General features: G+C 36.1%; 1 pseudogene; it reads left to right on the top strand.

The window, feature by feature from the left end:
- The first annotated feature begins 5,749 nt into the window (after positions 1 to 5,749).
- LOC149545574 (linoleate 9S-lipoxygenase A-like) lies at positions 5,750 to 27,414 on the top strand (annotated as a pseudogene).
- Positions 27,415 to 27,711: the final 297 nt, after the last annotated feature.

Below are 27,711 nucleotides of genomic sequence, written 5' to 3' on the forward strand. Positions count from 1 at the left end.
AAATAATTATTGAAAATTATAATGCTAAACTTCATCCATTTCTACACATTTCATTAGTTTACTTCATTTTCAAATTCTAAATAATAATACAAGTTTTATGTCATTGAAGCTGAACAATTATACTTTTGTTAGCCATTTCCTTTTCAAAAGGATGACATAAGTTTGTGCTTTTACCTATTGATTCATCCTAACATATACATCAGTCAAATCCTCTAACCAAGTGGACCTAATGGATGTTTGTTGAATCTCCTAATAGATCACATACTTCATTATATTGTAGAATCCTTTCATAAGGTGGGCCTAACAATCCTTCATACTCCTAATAGAGTAGATCACCAGAAGTGATCATTTGTAAGTTCTAATAGGCCAAATTAATTACTACACTAGTGAAGCATTGTGAATGTCATCCCCACTCCTATTTTTCCTTCTCCTTGGAGGGTTTATGGGTTACTGAATATTGTTTCAAAGTGTAATTGTGTTGATTTCTCCATTCCTTTATGTTCATGCATACAAGTAGATTAGATAATCTAAAGCATTAAAGCATAAGTTATCTAAGTGTGAAAAGTTCAAGTGGTTTCTTGATTCACCACCCCCTCCTCCTTAGTCACTTTTTATGTCATTACATTTCCAAGAGTAGCTAGGTGAAGGCATTGCCCAGTACCTTCACACACATGCATCATCAACCAAAAAGATACAATACATTTATAACTATATATACAAATAGTGATAGGAAAGGAGGGGGGGTGCAACATTGAATAGATCCGATACATACATAAGCCTTATATTATCTTAGAAGCTATGTAGTTATTTTAAGCCACACTCAAACCTATGTAGCTAGGAGGAGTTGACTCCTAGTACCTACACACACATGCATCACTGACCAAAAAGACACAATACATGTGTGTGTGTATATATATATATATATGTATGTATGTATGTATGTATATATATATACATATATACATACATACATACATACATACATACATACATATATATATACATACATACATACATATATATATATATATATACATACATACATATATCTATATATATATATATATATATATATATATATATATATATATACATACATATATCTATATATATACATACATATATATATATATATATATATATATATATATATATATATATATATAGAGAGAGAGAGAGAGAGAGAGAGAGAGAGAGAGAGAGAGAGAGAGAGAGAGAGAGAGAGTCTCTCTCATACACAAATACAGATAGGAAAGGAAGGGAGAGTGACATCGTGTAGATATCCTAAAGAAGTTACTATGATTGCCTCTCCTCATCCTAAAGCCATGCCAAGTAAACTAGACACACACATATATAAGGCATTATGGGTTAGCTAGGTTAAATTAAGATTAGATAATAATCATAAGATTATAAACAAGTCATTGAAAGAATAATAAATTTTTTAGCATAGTGTATAAAGAATTATACAAATTATCAATATACCTAATCTTTTAAATACTTTATGTAGAACATGATAAAGTGTCTAATGTAAAGCAATAGTAATATCTGACATCATAAGTGAGAAGGATGAGTATTATAAGTATAGAAATATTTCTATATCTATTATAAGATAAGTATCTAGATGATTATTGGTTTCTAAGTATATAAGTATCATTTTTATAGTTTTACCTAAGCATGAATTTGTATAGTTGTGAAATCAAGTAGTTTTAAAAGTTATCTTAGCTCTGGACATAGTCCAAGTGTACTTACACTATCATCAAAACTCTACTTGTAGTTTTTAGGGTTATAGGGGTATTGCATATCATTTGTCATGCAAGTCACACAAATAATTATTAGAAAATGAATAATCCAAGTAGGAAAAGATAATTTAAAATTATATACACAACCAAAGAAGCTTTGGCTAACTCACCAAACACAATAGAAAGTTGAAGGGAAAAATGTGAAACTATAATAATGAGTAAACAATTAAGTTCCCAAACTAAATAATAATAATTATAATTTCCAACTTACGTTCAGTCATTCCAATCTTCTAATATAGGAAAAAAATCTAGTTGGGTAGACACTAGTCAACTAGTATTTCAATATAATCTTAGTTTTATTGATTTGGATATAGAAACACATAGGGTTTTATTAATAGTAGGTGAAAGGTTCAATGCAAAGACCACAAGAATCTCTTACAAAGCCAACCCCAAGTGCTTCTCCAAGAAATCTGAAAATGTAGTAGTGTTGTCAATGAGAAAGAAGCAATCACTCCAAGAAATGATAGTGAAAAATTTCATATGCATACAAGGGAAGAAAAACATGAGAAAAACCCACCTTTAGTCCAAAATGTGTACACAATAAGTCTACATCAAATCAATAATTATTTATGACTCTAATATACATTCAGAAATGATGATTGCACAAGACATAAAATGTTGACAACATGTATGAAGAGAGCATACTATTATAGGAAAAGTATCTACTTCAACAATTTCAAATTCCTTAAAAAGTTTTGCAGTCTCTAGAAATGATTAAAATATTGTAGGAAAAGTGTGATGTTAAACATGCAATACATTATATCTTAGACTGAATTAAAAAAAATCATTCAACAACCCTTTAAAAATTTTCCAATTTTCAGAAATTATTAAAAAAATTCAGCAAAAGCTAGGTGTTAAAAAGATGGCAATACTTTTTAATGTAGAAAAGCTACATTGAAACCTAGATATGCGCCATAATTGTCCATGAAGTTACTATGAGATAGGTGCTAAAATGTCTTAAAGGACAAGTGTGTCCATTTTAAGATGGTACATTTAGTCCCCAATTTAGCATGAGTATGAGTTACCTCAAACTCATGACAAAGTAGATCAAAAGAAAATAGAAAATATTATCATGATATAGGAGACAAAGAAATCATCAAGCCCCCAAAAGACTTGAGTCTTTATATACAAAATCATAATAAGAGAAAAGGGACTATAAAGGTGTGTAGTTACTAGCCAAATAAGGTTTTTGTGCCTTATTGTTAATACACATGAAAAGAAACAAAAAAATAGGTGGGAAGTTCTCCAAAGGGGATGGTTTCAAATGGTCTAGCAAGTGTGTGTGGCATGCTAGTCAACCCATTGGGGATGAATTGAATGGTTTAGCAAGTGTGTCTGACATTCTAGTCAATCTTTCAAAGAATCCAACTTCAAGGGAACTCCGTGTCCTAAAAAGAAGAATAAAAAGTGACATGGGTATAAGGATATGTGTGTCCCTATGGGATCAAGATAAGACCAATCTTACCAAATTGTAACTAGTCAAAAACAAGGATCGAACCTACAAAATACTCAATAGTTTGGACAAAGATCCAAAGAGACCAAGCCCTTAGGAACTATTAATAGTTTTAGGAAACTAATAGGAGGCATATATTTTTTAGTAAGTTATGGCCCATTTGGTTACTGGAATAGGAATAGGAAATTAGAAATATGTTTTATATTTTCTATTTGGTGTGCCAATTGGAAAAGGAAATAGGAATACATTTTTCCATTTTTCTCATAAAATGAACTTATGTCTATTCCAAATAATAGGTGTTATTAGAATAGCCATTCTTATTCTCAATATGCATTCCTATTCTCAATTCCTATACCTACAACCAAATGGGCCCTTAGAAATCATATCAAATGACTAGGGATGAAGTACTCCAAGCTACAATCAAAATCCATGTTTTCTACCTCATGATTAGAAGCAATGACTGGAGTGTATGCCCTTGCCAGCCTATTCCACAAGAGGTCAACTTCAGTTGACCTATAACTAGAGGAGGGAATAGAAATACAATCAAAAGCTTAGGATGAATGTGGACAGATTTAGAAAAGAGGGGGAAAGAAACTAGGGAAAAGGGAGCGACAAGCATAGATCAATCCATTGTTCAGGAAGTCACTAAGAGACAAATGCTAAAAGGTCTTAAAGGACAAATGTATCCATTTTAGGATAGTGCAATGCCATACTTTGAGGCCTTTTCATGGATAATCAATGAATCAACTGGAGATGATATTGGAGAAATCAAACCAATGCCTCTTGGATGTACTCTATTTTATTTTTCATCTCATTTGGTAGTGGTGGGGATGGACATAATTTATTGTCTTCTATATTATTAGCATGATCAATAGAGCATATTCCAATCTCTTCAGGATTATCGTGGGATGGGGTGCGTTGGTGTTGTGTGCCCATGCACAACGTCATATTTTCAAAAACATATGTGAAATTTTTTATTTTGCTATCATTTTCAATGTCTACCATGTGGTAGGAGATATTGCCTACCCTACATGCACTAGCATGAATGAATCGTTTCTCCCTATCCTTGATGTTGGGAGTGATTTGTGGTTTCTAACCAAATATGGGTTGTAGACTTCCATGTTCAACACGGTATAAGAATGCTCTTCAAACAAAGAGTTGTCTCTGTTTGTAGCTATAGGCTAAAACTAATTATCCAAAGAACTCATGTGGTCATTCTTCATTAAAGAACAAAATTGAGAAGTCACCTCGTAGAGTTGAAATGTATGTTTATTTTTCCATTTAGCAAACTCTTTTTTTCCCTTTTAACTAATACTATTATTTTTAATTGTATTATTTTCAAAATATTTGTGTAAGTAGTTTAAGTCAACAAGTAATTGTGACGGGTTGTAGTAATTGATGTCTTCCAACCTAGATCTTATATAGAATGGACTTATATTTTACATTTGAATATGAAGAAGTAAAAAAAGAAAGAATAATTGATAGTATGACTTTTTTAGATTAGATATTGGTTAGTTGAATTTGGCAAACAAAATATATGTAATTACCCTAGGTCATGCACAACAAATTTGTATCAAGGTGTAGGAGACCAAAATTCAATCTCTAGGAGACATTTAATACTTTGTAAAAAATAACCAAATTTGATAGAGAATAGCTTTCATGAATTAGTATTGTCAAAACTAAATTTTGTTTGGAAGCTATAAATATCACAAATTTGTATAAGAAAGGAATAACATTTTTTAATTAAAAGAATAATCTTTTTTATGAGTAGTTTCTTACTATTAACATAAAATTTAAGTTACATATTCACAAAAATAAGATAAGGGAATACAAGATCAACTTGCGAGAGTCACTTGGGACTAAGGCCAAACAACCATAACAATTAAGTATTACAAAAATAAAATTGTATTTTCTCTCAAAAATAAAAATGAATCACATTTCTGAAATAAAATGAGAAGATTTTTTTAACTATTTGAAATTAGTAAGTTTTATTTATCAATATGTTGTGATGGTTCAGTTGGTATGTTGCAATTATCATAAAGATTCAAATCTTATAGTGAATGAGAACCCCAATTTGTAGACTCACTTGTTCATATCTTTAGGTCAAAGCATTTATCTTTCTTCAAGAATAATTTGGCAATGCACAAAGACAAATACATGTGTTCTCCCTATCTTTATTTTATGCAAACCACTTGCTAAGCTTACGGTGGAGAATTACTTTATTAAAAGTGAATTATGACTAAACTATGCATTCCTAATTGGAATTCACTTTTAATGCGTTGAAAATCTAAGAAGAGCTGAACGTAATCAGTTCAAATACAAACTACACGAGACGTGAAATACGGTGAAACTGAAGTTAGAAACACAGAGGAATCTGTGAAACTGGAGTTGGAAACAAGGAGTCCGGAGTAAATCTCGGCATCAATCTTCAGACACCGTACATAAATAGGTATCTCCTGCAGCAGCATATGCATCTCAATGTTCACGACTGTGAGAGGAAAAGGCCAGAGAGTTGTTTGGCCTTCCGAGTTTAAGGATTCAGCTATTTGTTAAAGCTTTGTCAAAATGAGTGGGAACGTGTTGCCATTCATCTCGAAGGATAACTGTGATGTGGAGGAGTTTGGAATCAATGGAGAAATTGTGTTATTGAGAACATATCTCCAAGGCGTTACTGATTACTCTTCCACCATTGAGAGCTCGTTGCTTGAAGAGACACTGCAGAAAGTGTATCTGCAGCTGGTCAGCAGCCACAAGATTGATGAAGGTAAAAAAAAGATTATTATCTCTCATTTTTTCAAACATTGAACTTTGTTTACTTGTATTCACATTTGGATTTACTAATGATGTATGGACTGTAGAGACGGGGGAGGGGCAGAGAGGAGAGGAGAGGAGATTTCGGTAAGTTTAATGGATGATCCAAAAGATCAATATACGCGGTATAACATAACCTTCAAATGGGAGAGCCCGGCGCATTGCTAGTGAAGAATGCTTATGCTCGAGAGTTCTTCTTGAAATCACTCACCCTCTTCGCTGTTCCTGGCAAACTGCCCGAGCTTCATCTTTTCTGCAATTCCTGGATCTTCCCTTTCTACTTATTCGATAAATGCCCGCGGGTCTTCTTTTATCTTTTTCCTTCAATGGATTCCCATGTTCGCAGCATATTGTCAGGATTTGTTGAATGCTATTTTTTAAAAATCATTTTCCTTAAGGCCCCGTTTGGTTATGGGAAGATCGGCCGCGGAATAGGGTTTTCAGCACCAAAACTAGGTTATGGAGGAAAACTATGGCATTTGGTTCATCAAACGCATAACCTGGTTTCGGGTTTCGTCTGCCAATTTCGCTCAAAACTTGGAAGAAACTTCTTTCAGGAAATAGGTGGAAGTTGAAATGAAAACCAGGTTTTGGGTTTTTATGAATGCGTTTGAATGAATCGTCGGGTCCACCGAATCTGCCTTAAGTTTTTGGAAGAAAAAATTGGGTTTTTTGGAAAACGACGGTTGTGTTGTTTTCGTGCTCTGTTGTGCGAAGGCGAGGGTTTCTGGTTTGCTGCGTTTGTTGGGGTATGGCTGTTTGCTGGGTTTGTGGGTTTTCTATGGCCGTGCCATTTTTTGGGTTTGTTGGGTTTCCTGTGGCCGTGGCATTTTTTGCGACTTCTCTGTGGCCATGGCTAGGGTTTCTCTGCTTTGAACAGCGACGGTGGCTTTAAACGGTTCTCTTCTGACACCCACCTTTGCATACTAGATTTTTTAAGATTTTCTTTGTTCATTCAAACATAATTGCATGTTGCAAGTCTGCTTATAAAACTAGTTAAAATATATGCTCAGGAATGAGTCCCAGTCTGTTTAAGTTTGATTACTTTTATATATCATAGTTAAAGTTTTAATTTTTTGTACTTAGCAATGAAATTTACAAGTATTTCAATAGCTTTTATCTATACATAGCTAACTTATACATAGTTTATCATGGTTCTATTTCTATCTACTATTTGCTTAGCAATTTAGTCAATATATGTGGTAACTGTTTGTTTCAAATCTGTTTTTAAAATAGTCAATATGTGCTCACTAATAAGTTCAAGTATAGTGCTGTGAGAGATCAATACTAGTGAAATGAACAATTAAACTTTGTAATAGTTTTTGGCTATTTGTTTCAAATCTGTTTAGCAAAATAGTCAATATGTGCTCACTAATAAATTCCACTATAGTATTGTGAGAGATCAATACCAGTGAAATGAACAACCAAACTTTGTAACAGTTTCTTGCTAGTAATGAGTTCTAGTATGTTGTTGTGAGAAATGAATGCAATACCATTAAATAGAGCCAAGTCATAAACTTGTGTTCACTAATAAATTCCAGTATAGTGTTGTGAGAGATCAATACCAGTGAAATGAATAACTAAACTTTCTAACTGTTTCTTGCCAGTAATGAGTTCTAGTATACTACTGTGAGAGATGAATGCAATACCATTAAATAGAGTCAAGTCATAAACTATGTATAGATCAACTATGTATAGATCAATGGCAATCATGGCTTTTATCTATACATAATCAATATGTGCTCAATATGTGCTTAATAATGAATTCCAATATGTGCTCATGTGATTACCTGTATATATCATAGTGCCAATCAAGAAAAACATGGCAATCATGGCTTTTATCTATACATAGTTGACCTATACGTAGTTTATCATGGTTCAAATCCATTTAGCAAAATAGTCCAATATATGCTGTAACAGTTTGTTTAGAACCTGTTTGACAAAATAGTCAATATATGCTCACTAATTACTTCCAGTATAGTGTTGTGAGAGATCAATACCAGTGAAATGAACAACTAAACTTTGTAATAGTTTCTTGCCAATAATGAGTTCTAGTATACTGCTATGAGAGATGAATGCAATACCATTAAATAGAGCCAAGTCATAAACTATGTATGGATCAACTATGTATAGATCAATGGCAATCATGGCTTTTATCTATACATAATCAATATGTGCTCAATATGTGCTCAATAATGAATTCTAGTATGTGATCATGTGATTACCTGTATATATTATAGTGCCAATCATAATAGCAAAACATGACAATCATGCTCTTATCTATACATAGTTTATCATGGTTCAAATTTGTTTAGCAAAACAGTCCAATGAGTTCCAATATAGTGTTGTGAGAGATTAATGCAATACCATTAATCAAAGTGAATGATGCCAATGAAATGAACAACTAAACTATGGATATATCAAGTATGTATTGATCCATGCAAAATCATTCAACATACTTATGAGGTCATAAACTATGTATAGATAAAAGCCCTAATTTCAAACTATGTATAGATCAATGTAGAAAGAAACTCGATTCCCATTGCCAACAATGCTACTTTTCATCTTCTAAAAGATGAGCCTCAGTTTCAACGGACCTGACGGTTCATTAAAACACATTCATAAAAGCCCAAATTCAGGTTATAGTTTGTACATGTGTATGTGTACATACATACATGTGTCTGTACATTTATACATCTGCGTACATGCATACATACATACATACATACATGTGTGTGTACATACGTACACACATACATACATGTGTGTGTGTATGTACATACATGCATACATGTGTGTGTACGTACATGCATGCATACATACATACATACACTCATGTGTGTGTATGTACATACACACATACATACATGTGTATGTACGTACGTACATGCATACATACATGTGTGTGTACATACATGTACATGCATACATGTGTGTGTGTGTGTGTACGTACATGCATACATACATGTGTGTGCACATACATATATACATACATGTGTGTATACATATAGACAAATGGAATTAGTATTATGCTTTCATTGGTATAGATAGATTACATGGAGTATAATGACACATTATTGTAATTTGTTCTTGATGGGCTTATGATCCTCAGTAGTTGGTACTCTTTGCTGTATTTGAATAAATAATTGACTTCTTAATGCAATGAGGCTACCAAATAATCATGTTATATCTCGATAGGTGATAGTTGATATCTCATAACTGATAGTGTTTAAATTGTCCACCTTTCAGGTCACTGATGGATCCTATGGAGAGTATAGAGGTCCAAGGAAGCATAGTTAAGAAGACCACATACACCCGCATTCTCACAATTCTTTTTGCTTTTGTTGGCATAGCCAAAGTACTGGTAGCCCGAGAAGGCAGTCAAATGGGTAAATGAATAAGAAAAGGAAATTCCTTTTGTAGAGACATTATTCATTCGAATGAGGTGGATTGTCATGATCAGATTTGGATGAGTAGGGCAGCCTTCTTTTCTCTAGCTCATATTCTGAGGCTGAAAGGAAGCTTGAGAGATACGATCCACTTGAAGTTAGAGGAACAACTAGTGATGTTCCTCCACACCCTTGGGCACAATCTAAGGAACCACAAGATTGCCCATAACTTTGGGCACTCACGAGAGATAGTCAGTCGGTACTTCCACAAGGTTTTGATGGTTGTCTTAGCCCTTCACAGAGATTACTTCATACCACCTGCTCCAAGCACTCCTCCTGAAATTAGTGGGAAGGATCATTTTGAACCATTCTTCATGGTAAATCACACATTGTTACAAGTTTATTGTCTAGAATGTTTTCCTTATCTTATTATTACTTGAGCATACATTTGATCAATGTATCATATCCCACAGGACTACATTGGAGCCATTGACAGAATCCATATTCCAGTGCGAGTCGATGTCAACATACAGGGTAAATATCATGATAGAAAAGGGAACCTATCGCAAAATGTTATGGGTTTCTGCTCCTTTGATTGTAAGTTTCAGTATTGCCTTGCTGGTTGGGAAGGCTCTGCTACAGATAGCTGTGTTCTAGCCTCAGCTCTATCCAGATTAGATCCACTTGTAGTTCCCCCTCGTAAGCCAAATCACATTTTAATATACTCAAGGTTATGCTAAATGTTTCAAGTATTGACAAAATACTTTCTTTATGTAGGAAAATATTATCTCGTGGATGTTGGATATCCAAATGCACCTGGATTTCTCACTCCTTATCGATGTACATGCTACCACTTGAAAGAGTGGTCAAGAGAAAACCCAATAAACTTCGCACATGAGTTGTTAAACCATTGACACTCCTCTCTTAGAAATGAAATAAAATGTACATTTGGTATTCTGAAGTAGTGTTTCCCAATCTTAAGACATGCAATGTCTTATGATATTATGACACTATCCTATATTATTTTAGCATGTTGCATACTTCACAATTTCATTACGATAGAGGATGGCCTTCCATCAGAAGAAGCTATTGAAGAGGAAGATGATCATGATGGGATAGAGGTACCACTGCTTGAGACATATGGGTTGTCTTAGGAGGATAGAAATGAGTGGGCCCAATTTCGAGAAGATATAGCAAATAGGATGTGGGTAGATTATAGATCTCGAGAATAAATGATTTATTAGAAGGCAATGTGCTTTATATGATTAAATTGATGTATGCATATACAATGATGGTGTGTGATTTCATTATTCTGATATTAGTCTTTGCTACATTCTAATTAAATAAAAAGAACATTAACTTTCAATTTCACACCTACATTATGTACAAAAATTGTTGATCATATCTGCAATACACAATCCAACTTGAAATATAGATTACATTGTTTTAAATGCAAGAAAGCACAATTATTATACATCTTTGCATTGAGAAAGTACAATAACATGCTTCATAATGGGGCTTATGACTATTTACTTGCCATTGATATCACCATTTTGTCTTACTGGTAGTTTTTTTTATGTTGATGTGTTATCATCAATTATTGCTTAAAATGTGTATCATCTTCAGTTAAATGCTTTCAAGTTTATTAAATGTTAGCCTCATTGCATTAGGATGTATTAAAAAATGATATTTAAAGTTTATTATCTTCAATTTTAAATGAAATACAGCAAGGAGTACCAAATGATGAAGATCATAATCCCACTAGTAAGAAGAGAACAACGAATTTGTTGAAAATCCTATTTTTTTGATGTTACTGCTTGCTACATTCCATTTAAATTTAAAGAGCAATAACTTTCAATTTCATTCATATGATTACTTTAAATCGTAATACATTTACCTATTCAATATGTTAGCCTCGTTCCATTATGACGTATTACAAATTGATAGTTAAATATTTTCACCTTCAAATTTAAATGAAATACACAAAGGAGTACACAATGGCATATACCGAGCTCATGATGAGCATGGACGGATCTGATCATGTGAGCTAGATGTGTTCTCCCATTACTTTGAGTAATATAGATGGATCCCTCACTATGAGCAACAAATCTTCTTCTTCAAAGAAGAAAATGTGGACAAAATCGATGGAACGCTAGTTTCTAGACTTGCTCCTCGAACAAGTCTATCTCGGACAAAAAGGTGAAGGTAGGTTTAAAAAAGAGGCGTGGACTGCAATAGAGAGGACATTCAATGCAGTGATGAACTTGAATCTGTCACGAGATCATTTTAAGAATAAGCTGAAAACATGGAAAGTAGGATATAAAGTAATGAAGGACTTGAAAAATACAAGTGGGTTAGCTTGGAATGAAGAAACTCAAACTATGGATGCTGAGGATTCAGTGTGGGATGACCTTTTGAAGGTAGGATGATCTTTGTACTCTTTTCATTGAAGAAATTTTCCCTTCTTATTTTAATAATGAAAAACTTACAATCTAATCCATCTATTAATGCTTACATGTAGAGGAGAGAATTCAAAAATGCAAAAATGTATAAGAGGTCACCTTTCCAATATTTCAATGAGTTGGCTGTAATTGTCGATAATGACATTGTTGAAGGGTTTGCATGTACAACACCCCTTGATGCTGAATAAGGGCACCCTATGAACAATGCATTTAATGTGCTTGATGAGGATGATACTAATTATGGTACACCTCTTGACAGCCAACCAGATATCGATGAAGAGTTATATCATTCCAATCAATCGAGTGCAAGTGCTAGAGGGACTCCTCCACCATCATCATCAAGGAGGGGAAAGAAGAAGAAGACATCTTTGGCTACATCATTGGATGTGATATGCGAAACTATGAAGGAACTAAAAGATGGCCTCGGTAAGCCTCAGATTGTAAGAGTGGATAAATCTGAAGATGATAATATTTTGACTACTGCATATACTACTCTCAAAGCTATCCCTGAACTGAGTCGAGCAATTTTCATGAAAGAACATGATACCTTCATGCTTCAATGTGAAAGAGACAAAGGGTTCTTGATGATGGATGAGGTGGAGAGAGTGGAGTGGATTGCAATGACATTTGGTACCATTTAACTATTTCAGCTACTGATTGGATTGCAATGACTTATGTTGCATGATTACTCTATTCAATGGTTTTGCATTAATCTCTAATAGCACTAAACTGAAACTATATTGATCTCACATCACTATATTGGAACTCATTATTGAGCACATTTTGACTATTTAATTAGTGATCTCTCATAACACTATACTGAAAGTCATTAGTGAGCATATATTTACTATTTTGTTAAACAGATTCTAAACAAACTATTACAACATGTATTGGACTATTTTGCTAAACAAATTTGAACCATGATAAATTATGTATATGTCAACTATGTATAGATAAAAGCCATGATTGTCATTGATCTTCCATGTATCCATACATAGTTTATGAGTTGGTTGTGTTTAATGGTATTGCATTGATTTGTACATAGTTTATGACGTCATAAGTATGTTGAATGATTTTGCATGGATCTATACATACTTGATATATCCATAGTTTAGTTGTTCATTTCATTGGCATGATTCACTTTGATTAATGGTTGTATTGATCTCTCATAGCACTATACTGGAAGTTATTAGTGAGCATATATTTACTATTTTGTTAAACAGATTCTAAACAAACTGTTACAACATGTATTGGACTGTTTTGCTAAACAGATTTGAACCATGATAAACTCTGTATATGTCAACTATGAATAGATAAAAGACATGATTGTCATTGATCTTCCATGTATCCATACATAGTTTATGAGTTGGCTGCGTTTAATGGTATTGCATTGATCTGTACATAGTTTATGATGTCATAAGTATGTTGAATGATTTTGCATGGATCTATACATACTTGATATAGCCATAGTTTAGTTGTTCATTTCATTGGCATGATTCACTTTGATTAATGGTATTGCATTGATCTCTCACAGCACTATACTGGAAGTCATTAGTGAGCATACATTTACTATTTTGTTAAACAGATTCTAAACAAACTGTTACAGCATATATTGGACTATTTCGCTAAACAGATTTGAACCATGATAAACTATGTATAGGTCAACTATGTATAGATGAAAGCATGATTGCCATGTTTTGCTAGTATGATTGGCATTATGATATATATAGGTAATCACATGAGCACATAGTGAAATTCATTATTGAGCACATATTGACTATTTTACTAAACAGATTTGACACAAATAGCTAGACACTGTTACAAAGTTTAGTTGTTCATTTAACTATTATTGATCTCTCATAGCACTATATTGAAATTTATTAGTGAGCACATATTGACTATTTTAAAAAAAGATTTGAAACAAACAGTTACCACATATATTGACTAAATTTCTAAGCAAATAGTAGATAGAAATAGAACCATGATAAACTATGTATAGGTCAGCTATGTATAGATAAAAGCTAGTGATATACTTGTAAATTTCATTATTGAGCACATATTGATTATGTCTAGATAAAAGCCATGATTGCCATTGATCTATACATAGTTTATGACTTGGCTCTATTTATATGGTACTGCATTCATCTCTCACAACACTATACTAGAACTCATTACTAGCAAGAAACTGTTACAAAGTTTAGTTGTCCATTTCACTGGTATTGATCTGTCACAACACTATACCGGAATTCATTAGTGAGCACATATTGACTATTTTGCTAAACAGATTTGAAACAAACAGTATGTATGTACACACATGTATGTACGTATGTATGTATGTGCATATGTATATACACACATGTATGTATGCATGTATACATACTTGCTCTATGCATTGCATTGATCTCTCACAACACTATACTGGAACTCATTACTGAGCACACTTTTACTATTTTGCTAAGCATGTATGTATGTATATGTGTATGTATGTATGTATGTGCATATGTATGTACACACATGTATGTACGTATGTATGTATGTATGTGCATATGTATGCACACACATGTATGTACGTATGTATACAAACTTGATCTATGCATAGTTTAGTCATCCATTTTATTGACATGATTGGCATTGGTCAATACGCAGGATAGTTGTTCATTTCATTGGCATTCACACGATTGGCATGTGAAGTCATTCCAGATGGTTAATTGGCTTTCTGTAATGGTATTGCATTGATCTGTCACAACACTATATTGTAAATCATTACTGAGCACATTTTAATTATTTTGTTAAGCATGTATGTATGTGTGTGTGTATGTATTTATGTATGTGCATATGTATGTACACATGTATGTACGTGTGTATGTGTGTATGTATGTGCGTATGTATGTATGTTTGTGCATATGTATGTACACACATGTATGCACGTATGTATACATACTTGATCTATGCATAGTTTAGTCATTCATTTCATTGACATGATTGGCATTGGTCAATACATAGTTTAGTTGTTCATTTCATTGGTATTCACACAATTGGCATGTGAAATAATTCTAGATGGTTAGTTGGCTTTGTTTAATGGTATTACATTGATCTCTCACAACACGTAGTTTATGATCTTGTAAACATTTGGTATAGTTGTTCATTGCATTGTTAATTAGAGTTATATTTGAACCATACATACATGAAATACACAAGGAGTGGCAAATGATGAATGCTCAATTGTAGAACTTGAAAGCATAGAGAAATGTGATTTGCTAGATGATTGTATAGTTCATGATTCTGTCCTATGTTATATCTATAGTCCTAATTTGCTTGCATATGTTTTTATTTTTTGTCTTTTTGTCCCTATTTGATTTCCTATGTATGTTCTTGTTGACAAGATTATCAAAAGTATTGAGGATTTCGGGTAGATGATTGTACAGTCATGATTCTATCCCATGTTATATGTATATTCCTAATTTGCTTGGATATTTTTTAAATTTCTTTTTTTTTTTCACAATTTGGTTTCCTATGTACGTGCTTCTTGACAAGATTGTCAAAAATAAAGAGTCTTTCTCTTGTATTTTTTTTATTGCTCTTGATTTGCTGATATTATAAGACCACACATGCTGATAAAAAATGAGCTATCTGATGATTGTTTACTATGTTTGTAAACGATCAATATTTTTGATGCCACTCCTTGGTGTATTCCATTAAAAAAATAATCAGGTTTTAATTTTTCAAGCATGTTTAGTTCATATATGCAGGATTGACCATTTAACAATATAGACAGTAATGGGAAGATTGAGCAGCATGAGAGGGTTTCTGTCAAATGTGGGGCATAAGGGCATACATCATGGATTTCTTAGTGTTTTCATATTTAACGGTGTGCTGTCGAATGTGGGGCACAAGGGCATACATCATGGATTTCTCAGTATTTTCGTATTTAACGGTGTGTTTTTACACCACCATTCAAATCATGGATATTGTTCTATCAAGTTAGCAAGTTTTCATATTGTAGTAATTATGTGAAATTCATTATCAGAATTTCATGATATTAAAATATGATTTATATAATTAATGATTTTCATGATCTTTTTTTTTAAATTGCATGTAAAATCTATGTTGCCAAAATTCCACATTTTTTAAGAGCAATTATTGACAAAGCATCATTTTTCTTGTTAAAGTTATCATCAAATGTTTAATGTATTGTGAATGTAAAATGGTATATTTTTTCCTATATAATATTTCACGTAAAATTTTTGTTGCATACTTTGTTGAATAATTAACTAACTTAATAAATTTATTAAAAGAGAGAGATACATAGAGGGGCAGAGAGTGCGAGATAGGAAGGGGGGAGGGAGGGACGGAGAGAGAGAGAGAGAGAGAGAGAGAGAGAGAGAGAGAGAGGAGCTTGTGTGTTCTTGCATCTGTAGAAAGGTGTCTATTGATGTGTATTTTATGACTCACCAAATAGTAGAACAAAATACCGAAATATCTTATCCTCTCTTGAATATATATCTGTCTATGACCTCATCAGGATCTTCAAATGTCTCCTCCCCAATTGAAAGTATTTTTCAAGTCGAAGATAGCTAGCAAAATCCTTTTGGTCTTTTCCTCCCTCCACAATATCCTTGTGTGCATAAACTCCATTGAAAATGTTCAGTGTTAGAATCAAGTGAGTAGGACCTTTCAAGCTTGGATGGATAATACTCTCCCCTGGCTCTTTATCTGCTAGGAACTTAATGGTTTCATTCTCTTGTTCACTTCATGAAGTGGAATCCTCTTCCACAAAATATGGATCATTAACCTCCTTATCCTTATCCTGTTCGCCCTGATAGTTATCATTCATCAGTGAACTCTCTTTGCAAGTTAACTCAACTAGGCACTTCACTTTTGTCATAGTTTTCACCCAACAGGTAAGGATGCTGCCTTCTGCAATTTTTTCTACAGGATCTATATCTAGATCATCAGAAAGCTCCTCTTTCAATATTATTCCTGTCAAGCCTAATTCCAGATCACAAATTATACGATGATTTTGGACTCTACGGGCTGTTGCTTGGACAATTTTTTCTACTGATATGGTCTCTTCATTTTCTCCAGTCAGCAGATAAAATTCCTCATCCTGGGATGGCTCTTTATATGGCGATCTCAAATCCTTAAATCCATGTAACAATTCACTCTTTATGTCAGCAAGGGTTTCCTACTTTTTATTGGATGTCAGTTGCTCCACACTTCTAGCATATTCATCAATATCAAGGGCATTTAACAGATTAGGATATTTTTTGACATGCTCAACAGCCATTTCTTGTGTTTCCTCATCCATATCATCTATATCATGTCCAGCTTCTTCACAATATATGTCCTTAGCCATTTTCTTGGCAAGTTCATATGACTTTGGATGAATTCTAGTATCATCCAATGGATCCATAACATGGTTTCCGGAAGCTGCTTGTCCATTCCCTCTAAACCTTTAAAAAACCAATAGCATTTATAAAGACAAGTCGCTTCATAGCCTCTACAGTTGGTTGTTGTAACCATTACCTGCTCAACAACTTCATACTTTTCATCTAGAGTAAGGAAATGTTCCAACGAATGAAGCTTCAATGATAATATTTCTTTGCTAAGACTATATAATGTGTCAACCATGGCCAATGGATTCTGAAGATATTGACCAAGAGCCACAGCATGCCTCACACTCCCTCTCTATGTCGGTAACTGGTCCTAAGAGATGCAAGAATTCTCATATAGTGTAGGCAATAATTCATCTGCATAAACAACATTTATTGTGTCCAATCCTTCTGACAAATAACATGGATGAACACAAACACGGGGAGGGATAGAGGGAGCACACAAACACACACATATTTAGTGGCTAAGTCACAAGGTTCGAGTTTGAGTTCGAGTTCGACAATTATGAAGTTTAGATGAACTTGACAATAAATTCAATTTGACGATAAATTTGTCTTACATAATTTTTCAAAAATATATAATACATATGATCACAATTTCCAACAATGAGACAAAAAATAACTTTGTACAAATGATTGCAAGTATGATTATTTTTTACTTTTCTTTGCTAATAAATAGAATTAAAATAAAAAATAATAATCATTTTATTTATTCTTGACTAACAAAATAAAATTGTGAATATTCAAGAATAAAAAATAATAATAATGTAGTCTAATTATAAATAAATTAAATCATAAATATTAATACTTTACTCATTATAATCCTTGTGTTTCACTAATTAAATAAGATTAGAAAAAATTACATCAAATTCCAATTCCAATTCGAAAATGAACAACCGAACGCAAGAAAAAGATATTCCCAGTCATATTCCGTTCCAATTCCAATTTATAAATTGGCAACCAAACGCAGAATATGGATTTGAAAATTCATCTTCTGTGTCAACCAAACGATCCAACTATCTTCCTAAAATATATAACCAGATTTTCGAAAACCTGGTTATCAGATAACCTGATTATGAAAAAAATTCATCTTCCCAACCAAACGGGGTCTAATGGGGTTAGCATTTTTTTGGACAAGCTTTCCATCCTCATTTATCGTGTTTTCTAAAGCCAAGAGAAGACAAAGTAGACAATAACAATTTTAACAGCTGTTGTTTTCGAAACATATATAGAAATTTACTTGTCTATGAATTATTGGCGATAGCTACTTCGCAAGTATTGATAAAGTCGATCTAGGGAAATAGATATCAAACACATTGACTGTCACATAATACGTTCACTTTTCTCCTACGCTTTGCAAACTTATCGGATCAATTCTACTTTCGTCTCAGCGCCATCTTCGAGATGAAACACCTGCCAGACTGAAAAAGTTGAGAGAGCAGGAGCTGTACATTCTGCGAGGAAATGGAAGAGGAGAGAGGAAGTTTTGGGAACGTATATATGATTATGATGTTTACAATGATCTGGGTAACCCAGACGGGAGTCCCAATCTTCACAGACGAGTGTTGGGTAGGTCCTACAAGATTCCTTATCCGAGGAGGTGTCGAACAGGAAGACCCACAACTAAAACAGGTATTTTTAAGGCGGTGCCAATACAAATTCATTCTCTTACAAATCAAATATTCGCATATATTCAACTTACGTGACCTTAACATGACAGATATCAACTCGGAAAGCTTGACGGAAATCCCGTTCTTCATTCCACCAGACGAAAAGATCCCTCACAGGAACGACTCCGACTACAGAGCTGATTCGGTGCCGGCCTTCGCCAAAAACCTGTCGCCCCAGCGAAAGTTTGATGATCATTTTTTCTCATCTCTCGAGGAAGTCAAACCTCTTTACAGCACTTCCGTTTACCCAACTCCTCAAGTTTTTAAGGGTACCTGATGAACAAATGTTTTTGTCAAAATTGATACTATCAATAGATGCAACCTTCAAATCTTTCGGCTAAATGAAATATATTAGTAGATTTTAAAATGATGTAATACCAGTATGTCAAAACATATTATGATTACCGCGAACTGTTTATTTGGTCTTGCTAACTAAACAGCGAGACACATGCCCAATTAGATTCTCTCCCCCAGCTGATATCAAATTATAATTCGATCTTGAGTTGGTGTATGATTCACAGCTAATGAATTCGCCTGGATGACGGATGAAGAGTTCGCTCGACAAGCCCTTTCCGGGATAAATCCCATGGCCATTTAGTGTCTACAGGCAAGCAAATTAGGTTTCAAGAACGTTTAATTAAAAGCTTTCAGAAATCTTGAATCCAGTGTAGCTGAATATTATTGCTTATATTACTCCGCACTTGGCACAGAGCTTTCCTCCCTCGAGCAGCTTGGACACCGAGTTACATGGTCATCGAGAGAGTTATATCTCCGCACAACATATCGAGAAAAACTTGGACGGTCTTTCAGTGGAGCAGGTATGCTGTTACTAACATATTGCATCTCTCCACCCAATAAACTACCACTGTTCTGTCATGACTAAATGTCGTCTATAATTTAAACAGGCTGTAGAAGCGAAGAGACTGTTCGTCCTGGATTACTATGATGCTTACATGCCCTACATCGAACGAATTAACAACCAATCAGATTATCATAAAATGTATGCCTCTCGCACTCTCTTCTTTCTTACAGACCGAGGTATTCTCAGGACTGTTGCGATCGAGTTGTGTCTGCCTCCCACCAGTAACAACCGATTCGAAAGAAACGTTTACACCCTTGCCCAAGAGGGAGAAGAAGGAGCCCTGTGGCTGCTCGCCAAAGCACATTCAGCAGTCAACGATGCCGGTCATCACCAGTTAATCAGTCATTGGTAAGGTCACGTTGAAATTATCAAGGATTCTTATAATTGGTCTGGTATTATCACATTCACTATTATTTTATGCACATCACACGCTAAGAACTCATGCTATAATGGAGCCCTTCATCATTGCCACCCATAGGCAACTAAGCAAAATGCATCCCATTCACAAGCTGTTAATCCTCCATTACGCTGGCACTATGGAGATTAATGCAACTGCCCGACAATCCCTGATCAATGCAGACGGTATTATCGAATATGGTTTCACACCCTACAAATACGCCATAGAGTTGTCCTCTGAAGTTTACAAACACTGGAAATTCAGCGAACAAGGCTTACCCGCCGATCTAATCAAAAGGTATAGTGCTCTTTCGGTGCTGTACATAATTACTCTCTACTGTCAAATATAGTTTACCAGTGAATATAAATAATTCTAAGCTAGGAGATGTGCAGAGGGATGGCAGTTACAGACTCAATGGCTCCTCACGGGCTGAGGCTTGTGATAGATGACTACCCAGATGAAGTGGACGGTCTGGAGATGTGGGCTGCTTTGAAGCAATGGGCGACTGATTACCTGTCTCTGTACTACAAGAGCGACGATGACATCAAGAAAGACACAGAAGTTCAAGAATTTTGCAAGGAGGTGAAAAATGTGGGGCATGGAGACGTTAGGCTGGGGAATATTGAAAGTGGATGGTATGAGATGGAGTCGGTGGAGGAAGTAGCGGAAGCAATCACCACCCTTCTCTGGGTTGCATCCGCTCACCACGCAGCAGTTAACTTTGGACAATATGCAAAAAGAGGGGTAAAAATTTATTAAGACAGAAAGGAATACAACCAGGAGAGCTCAACAAAGAGCTCGATCCTGAGCAACAAGATCATCAAATTCTTGCACCATCTCAAAGGACAGTTGCCTCCTATCCCTAATATTCCAACTCGGATCATGACTAGAAGCCCATTTGGCTAAACAATCAGTAGTTCTATTCCATTCACGAGGAATATACGTGAACCTAATGAACTGAAAAGAGGAAGAGAAGAAAATTATCTGCTTAACAACAGTGGCCAGCTGCCAACTAACATCCTCAAGCTCTTGCGAAGAAAGCATGTTCACCACCACCTGGGAATCAGACTCACAAATAATCTTACTCCATCCCCGCAAGCAACACTGTTCCACAGCATATAAAATAGCCTGAGCTTCCATGAGATTGTTAGTATAATCACCCTTATGAACTGAGAAGAAAAATTTAACATCCCCAACACTACAACGAGCCACTCCGCCAATAGCAGCAGGACTAGGATTCCCACAAGAAGAACCATCAGTGTTAATTTTTAGAACTCCATAGGGAGGAGGAGTCCAGTGTCCATCCTGGTTAACCCGACCCTTCCTCTGATGGTGAAGCTACCTGGACATAGAAGGAAACCTATGAGCTGCAGCCCCATCCCGAAGATGAAAATTGAGGCGATTATAGATAGCAAGATCAACTGGATCCATACCCCCATCAAGCTCACACTTCACAAGAATAGTTTCCTGAAGGGAATATGATATTTTCCACCAAAGATGCAAAACACCAAGCCGAACATCTTGGAATATGCGATGATTCCTCTCCAACCAGATATGCCAAAGCATGAAAGATGGGCTAGCAATCCAAGCAGCATGGAGAGAAGAAGACTTGGAGGGAGCACTACCCAAGCGGGCCCAGAACTCAGGCAAAGAGGAAGCATGCTGACAAGAGCAACCCCAAGTGCTCCACCAAAGGTGCCATATCTGAGTAGAATAGTAGCAATGGAAGAACAGATGGGAGACAGACTCCTCTCCATTACCACACAAAACACAATAAGAGGGGCTCTGAAATCCACGTTTACAAAGATTATCCCAGGTAAGACAACGGTTGTGAGCCACTAGCCACATGAAAAAAATGCACTTGGACCAAGAAACTTTATTCCAAACTTGCTTCCACCAAGGGACCTCAGCATCCCCAAATAATTGTCTAGTTATCTCCTGATACCCAGCAGAGACATGATATTTACTAGACAAGGTACCGCCCCAAGCCAAAACATCTGGACCAAGCAAAGAAGAACACTCTCTAAAGGCCAGAATTTGAGAAAGCTCCTGACGATCCATGTCTGTACCTCCAGGAGGCCAATCAGAAGAATGCTTCCATCTGTAACCAACAACAGGTCCCAATTGATAAGGAGTCTTGTAATGAGCCACTTTATCCCATCCAGCGGCAAGAAAAGAGTCACAAAGAGGCTAAAGATGAGGGTATATGGATAAAATGGAAGGGAATCCATCCCAAGCATCAGACCAAAAAAAAGCCTGAGAACCTCCTTTACATATCCAGAACAGACCCCTCTTCACCAACATCGCACCTGTCTTTAAAGTATGCCAAACTATTGAGCTACGACCTTCAAGAGGAAGTGCAGAAATAGAGCAAGGATCAGCACCATGAAAATATTTATGAGTGATAATACAAGCCCAAAGTTGATGTTGTCCAAAGCACCATCGCCAATAAAGTTTAGCAACCAAAGCTTGACTACTCAATAGAGTAGATTGAAGACCAAAACCACCCTCCTTTTTAGGCCTACAAATAGTTGCCCAATTAACCAAGCTCCATTTAGTACTACGCAAATTACCACTCCAAAGGAATTGTCGAGAAAGAGCATCAAACTCCTTGAGAAAGTAAATAGGTGTAGCGTGAACCATGCTTCTATAAGTAGGAAGAGCTTGGATAACAGCTTGAAGAAGAGTAACCCGGGTAGCAGTAGAAAGCCATCTATGAGTCCAATGATTTACCTTATCCTGAAGCTTGGTAATCAAATTTTTCCAGAAGAGACGTGGCTGCCTGGAAACAGTATTAGGAATGCCAAGATAAGTCAAAGGAAGTGGTCCTATCTAAAACTGTAGGATACCAACAATCATGTGCTGAATAGAATCAGGAGTGTTAAAAAGGTAAATGGAAGATTTGTGCTCATTAACTTTCTAGCCTGAGGCTGCCAAATAAATGTCCAAAGCATGTCGAAAGGCTTCAGCTTCCTTGATCCTAGCAAGACCGGCAAGAGCAGAATCATCAACAAATTGAAGATGGGAAAGAGAAGGTAAGCCATTACCCCACCGCCAGCCTTGAATAGAATTCTGGGACACCTAATGCTTAATGAATCTGCCCAAGCCTTCAACCATGATGATGAATAGATATGGGGAGAGAGGGTCACCCTGGCGGAGGCCTCTAGAAGCACCAAATAGTTGAGAAGGTTGACCATTAATAAGAACAGAAAAATAGGCAGAAGTAACACAACTCATAATCCAACTCACCCAGTCAGAGCTAAATCCAAAAGAAAGAAGAATACTCCTTAGGAAGCTCCATTTAACTCTATCGTAGGCCTTAGCCATATCCAACTTAACAAACATGACTCTCTCCCTTGAAGTAGCCATAGACTGAATAGCCTCAGTAGCAATAACCACCCCATCCAAAATTTGTCTGCCAGCAACAAAACCACCTTGTTCTTCTGAGATAATAATGGGAAGCCACCTTTTCAGTCTCTCAACAATCAACTTAGTAATAACTTTGTAAACCACATTACATAAGGCGATTGGTCTAAAAAACTCCAATTGATTAGCACCCTCTCTCTTAGGAATAAGAGTCAAGAATGTAGAGTTCAAAGCTCGAAGCATCTGCTTGCTAGCATAGGATTCTTTAATCACCTCCAACAAATCATGATTAAATATGTCCCAAAATTTCTAAAAGAATTCAACTAGAAAGCCATCAGGACCAGGAGCCTTCCCCTTAGGCATGCCAAAGACCACCTCCTCTAGCTCTTCCAAAGAGATTGGACGCATGAGATAATCATTAATTTCCTAAGTGATAAGGGAAGGAATACAGGACAAAATATTATTTTCTTCATTATTAGTAGGAGGAGAGTCCTCAGAGAAGAGGGTAGAGAAATACGAAATAGCCTCCTGGAACAAAGTTGGCAAGGAATTTAGTTGGATACCTTGAGAATTAACCAAAGAAGAGATAGTGCTCTGATTCCGGCGAGATTGCACTATTTTATGGAAAAAGGCAGTGTTTCAATCACCTTCCTGGAGCCAATCAACTCTAGCCTTTTGCTTCCAAAAAATTTCCTCTCGAAGTTCCCATTCTTCTAGAGCTCTAGATGCAAGGGATTCAGCCTTGCCAAGATCCTTTGAGAAACTTCGATCTCTAATCTCCCTCGTGATGACATCAAGATCTTCTTGAACAAGCCTCTTCATAAAGTGAAGGTTCCCAAAGCATTGCCTATTCCATATCTTGAGCTGCCTTTTAACATATTGAAGCCTTTTAGAAAATGAAAACATTGCAGTACCATATGCAAGAGCACCATCTTTCCACCAACAAAAAACAAAATCATGAAGAGAGGAGTCACGAAGCCACATCAACTGGAACTTAAAAGGAGGATGCTTCGGAACATAAGCCCCTATAGCAGAAAATTTGATTGGACAATGATCTGAACCCCTCCAATTAAGGATTTCTGAAGAAATAGTAAGGGTGCCACTAACCTAGAAGCAAGAAATAAGAAATCTATCCAGACGTTCTGAGATAGCAACAACACCAGTCCTGCGATTATTCTAGGTATAGAGACGATTAGAAGGCTTAACATCAAAGAGATGCAAAAGAGATATGTGTTGCTGAAGAAGGGCAGAAGAAGGCCCCAATCTAGCCAAACCACCATGCTTCTCCTCCAGCCTTAAAACTGAATTGAAGTCCCCTACTAATACCCAAGGATGATAAGGATGACAATTTCTAACATATTGAATATATTCCCAAAGTTCCTCCTTTCCCACAAGATCAATAGGTACATACACATTAGTAACCATGATTACCTCTCCTGAGTCTAGAGCAGAAGCTACCATAGAGAGAGTTGAGCGAGAAGACATCCAGCCAAGAGGAGAAATTTTTTGAGGATCCCAAAATATAGCTAAACCACCAGCACTGTCTGTTGCCCCAACACACTGGCATTGGCCACGCGACCAAATACTAGAGGCATGTTGGACCATAGACTCCATAGAGAGCTTAGTCTCTTGGATACAAAAAAAATCAGGACTATGATCAACAACCAAGTTATGAATAGCCTTTTGTCTAGGGATGCTATTCAACCCCCTTACATTCCATGAGAGAATAATCATCATTGGGTAGAATTGGGAAAATGAGAATCCAAAGGTTTCACTGAACCAGACTCAATCAATATATCTCCTATGAGTTTAATCTTCTCTTGGTCTGTTTTGCGCCCACTCCTTAGAGGGGGAGTAAAAGAAGCCCACTTAAAGGGTTGAGGCATCAACCCCAAGGGGAGAGGAGATCCCTTGCCCTTACCTGATGGTAGCACATCCTTAACCAAGTCAGCCAAAACAACATCATTATCCTCCAACACTGCAGGAGTCACCAGAGCCTCTGTCACAAGAGCTACAGGGACCTCACAGTTTTGATATACTACAACTTGGGATGCCCCACAAGCATCATTAGGAATAGATCTCTCATCTGGGAAAACTAGATCAGAAGAGATAGGAGGAGGAATACCCTCCTCTAGAACCATACTATCTAGTACCTCAAAGCGGTTAAAACTTGAATCAGATAATCTTTCTTTCAAAGGCCTCTTTTGACCACGTCCCTTAGCTCAAGGGCAAACAGGGATAAATCCATCCTTATCCTGCATTTGAGCCTTACCCTTACCTGTAGCATCTTGCAGATTCATCCCCTTGGTAGTATTAGCCATTTGAGATTGTCCTTTCCCTGTAGTATCTGCCAAACCACCAGCATTGCTAGCTGTAGAACCATCCACTCCTTTGAAACTCAAGTTATGGGGGCATTGACGCTAGAAATGACCATACTCATGACAAATTCGGCAACAGAAAGGGAGGGATTCATAATCTAACTGCTGCACCCAAGAAGAATCCCCCAGACAAATTTCCAAAGAATCTGGTAATGGGTTATTCAAATTAATTTCAACACAAATTCTAGCATAAGAAATAACCTTTTTATCAAGGGATTGATGTGCGATCGTAGCCGGCTTCCCCAACAAAGCAACAATTTGTCGAAGGATGTCTTCACGCCATAATTCCAAGGGAAGACGAGGCAAGCGAACCCAAACTGGCACTGTTGAAGAGAGATACTCAGCAGAATTAAAACTTGAATGCCAAGGTTTGAAAAATAACCCCACATGGTTGTAGAAATAAGGGCCTCCTTCAAAAACACGATCACGATCAGACATGCAAGAGAATACAAGAAAAAAATAACTATTCCCTGCCAACATAATCTCCATATCGCCTTCCACCTGCCATGAGCGGCGGATCCATGCCTCAAGAGCGGATAAGGAAATCCGGATTCCAAGAAATTTGCATATCAAAGCATGCTTGGTCCAATAATCAATGTCCTCCATTACAGCCGTTGGAGGAATAACCAAAACAGGGCGATCATGGCTATGCGGAAAACAACCATTAACTTTTTTCAGCTTGAAGCTCTCTCCTGAATAAAATGATTCAGATAGCATTACATGCATAGTTGGAGAAGAACCATCTGTTCTCACCAACGCAGAAGAAATTCCAAGCCCTGCCATGCAAACAAGAAAACCCCAATCCAAAATTGACTTCAAAATATTTCCAAAAACACCCATGCAAATTATGTCCAGTAGCTAGCAATCCAAACAGAACAGAAAAAATAGTAAAGATCAAACACCAAGAATAGGCTAGGGGAAAAACCCTAGCCCAGCCGGCAGCCAACGCTTCTCCACATTCTCAAAAATCTTCCCAACTTTGGACAATATGCGTATGGAGGGTATATGCCCAATCTTTCATCCATGAGCTCTTGCCTCATTCCCAAGAAAGGTTCTGTTGAGTTCATGGAAATGGTGAATGACCAAGAAGCATATCCAATGAAATCTGTATCTCGTAGGGACCAGGCCATCAAGGTGATGGGAATACTGTTGCGGCTATCCCATCATTCAACAGACGAAGTGTATTTGGGACAGTTGAAAGGCTCTACCCCTGAATGGACCGACGATGAAAGGATCCCACCAGTGTTTGCTCGCTTCACTTCCGCCCTTGAGAATCTCGAGAAGAATGTCACTGAGAGAAACAAAAATCTGGAGCTTAAAAATAGGCATGGACCGACGCAAGTTCCATACACTCTGCTTTATCCTTCCACTTTTGATCATTCCAACGGAGGCGGACTTACTGGCATGGGAGTTCCAAACAGTGTTTCCATCTAGATATAACTCTCTATTGCAAGTTTTTAGTTGTGCTAGTGTTGGGTGACGACTTAGAGTTCAAGGCTGTTACTGTTATTTGGACTCTACTTGGCTGTAATAAAGTCGTTTCTCTGATGTCATTTGGGTAGTTATGGTTTTTTTCTATGATAAAAAAATTTCTTTTCTAATTGTCAATTTGAATTGGTCTAGTGAAACTTGTAATCTTGAAAGAGAGTTTGCAAGTTCAAATTCTATAAGAATTAAGTTATTTATCACTTGTAGGACAGTTAAGACCTTTCCATAAGAAATATGAGATAG

Source organism: Cupressus sempervirens, chromosome 7 (assembly GCF_028749045.1).
Source record: "Cupressus sempervirens isolate cs-2001-9-10 chromosome 7, ASM2874904v1, whole genome shotgun sequence".
Classification (NCBI taxonomy): domain Eukaryota; kingdom Viridiplantae; phylum Streptophyta; class Pinopsida; order Cupressales; family Cupressaceae; genus Cupressus; species Cupressus sempervirens.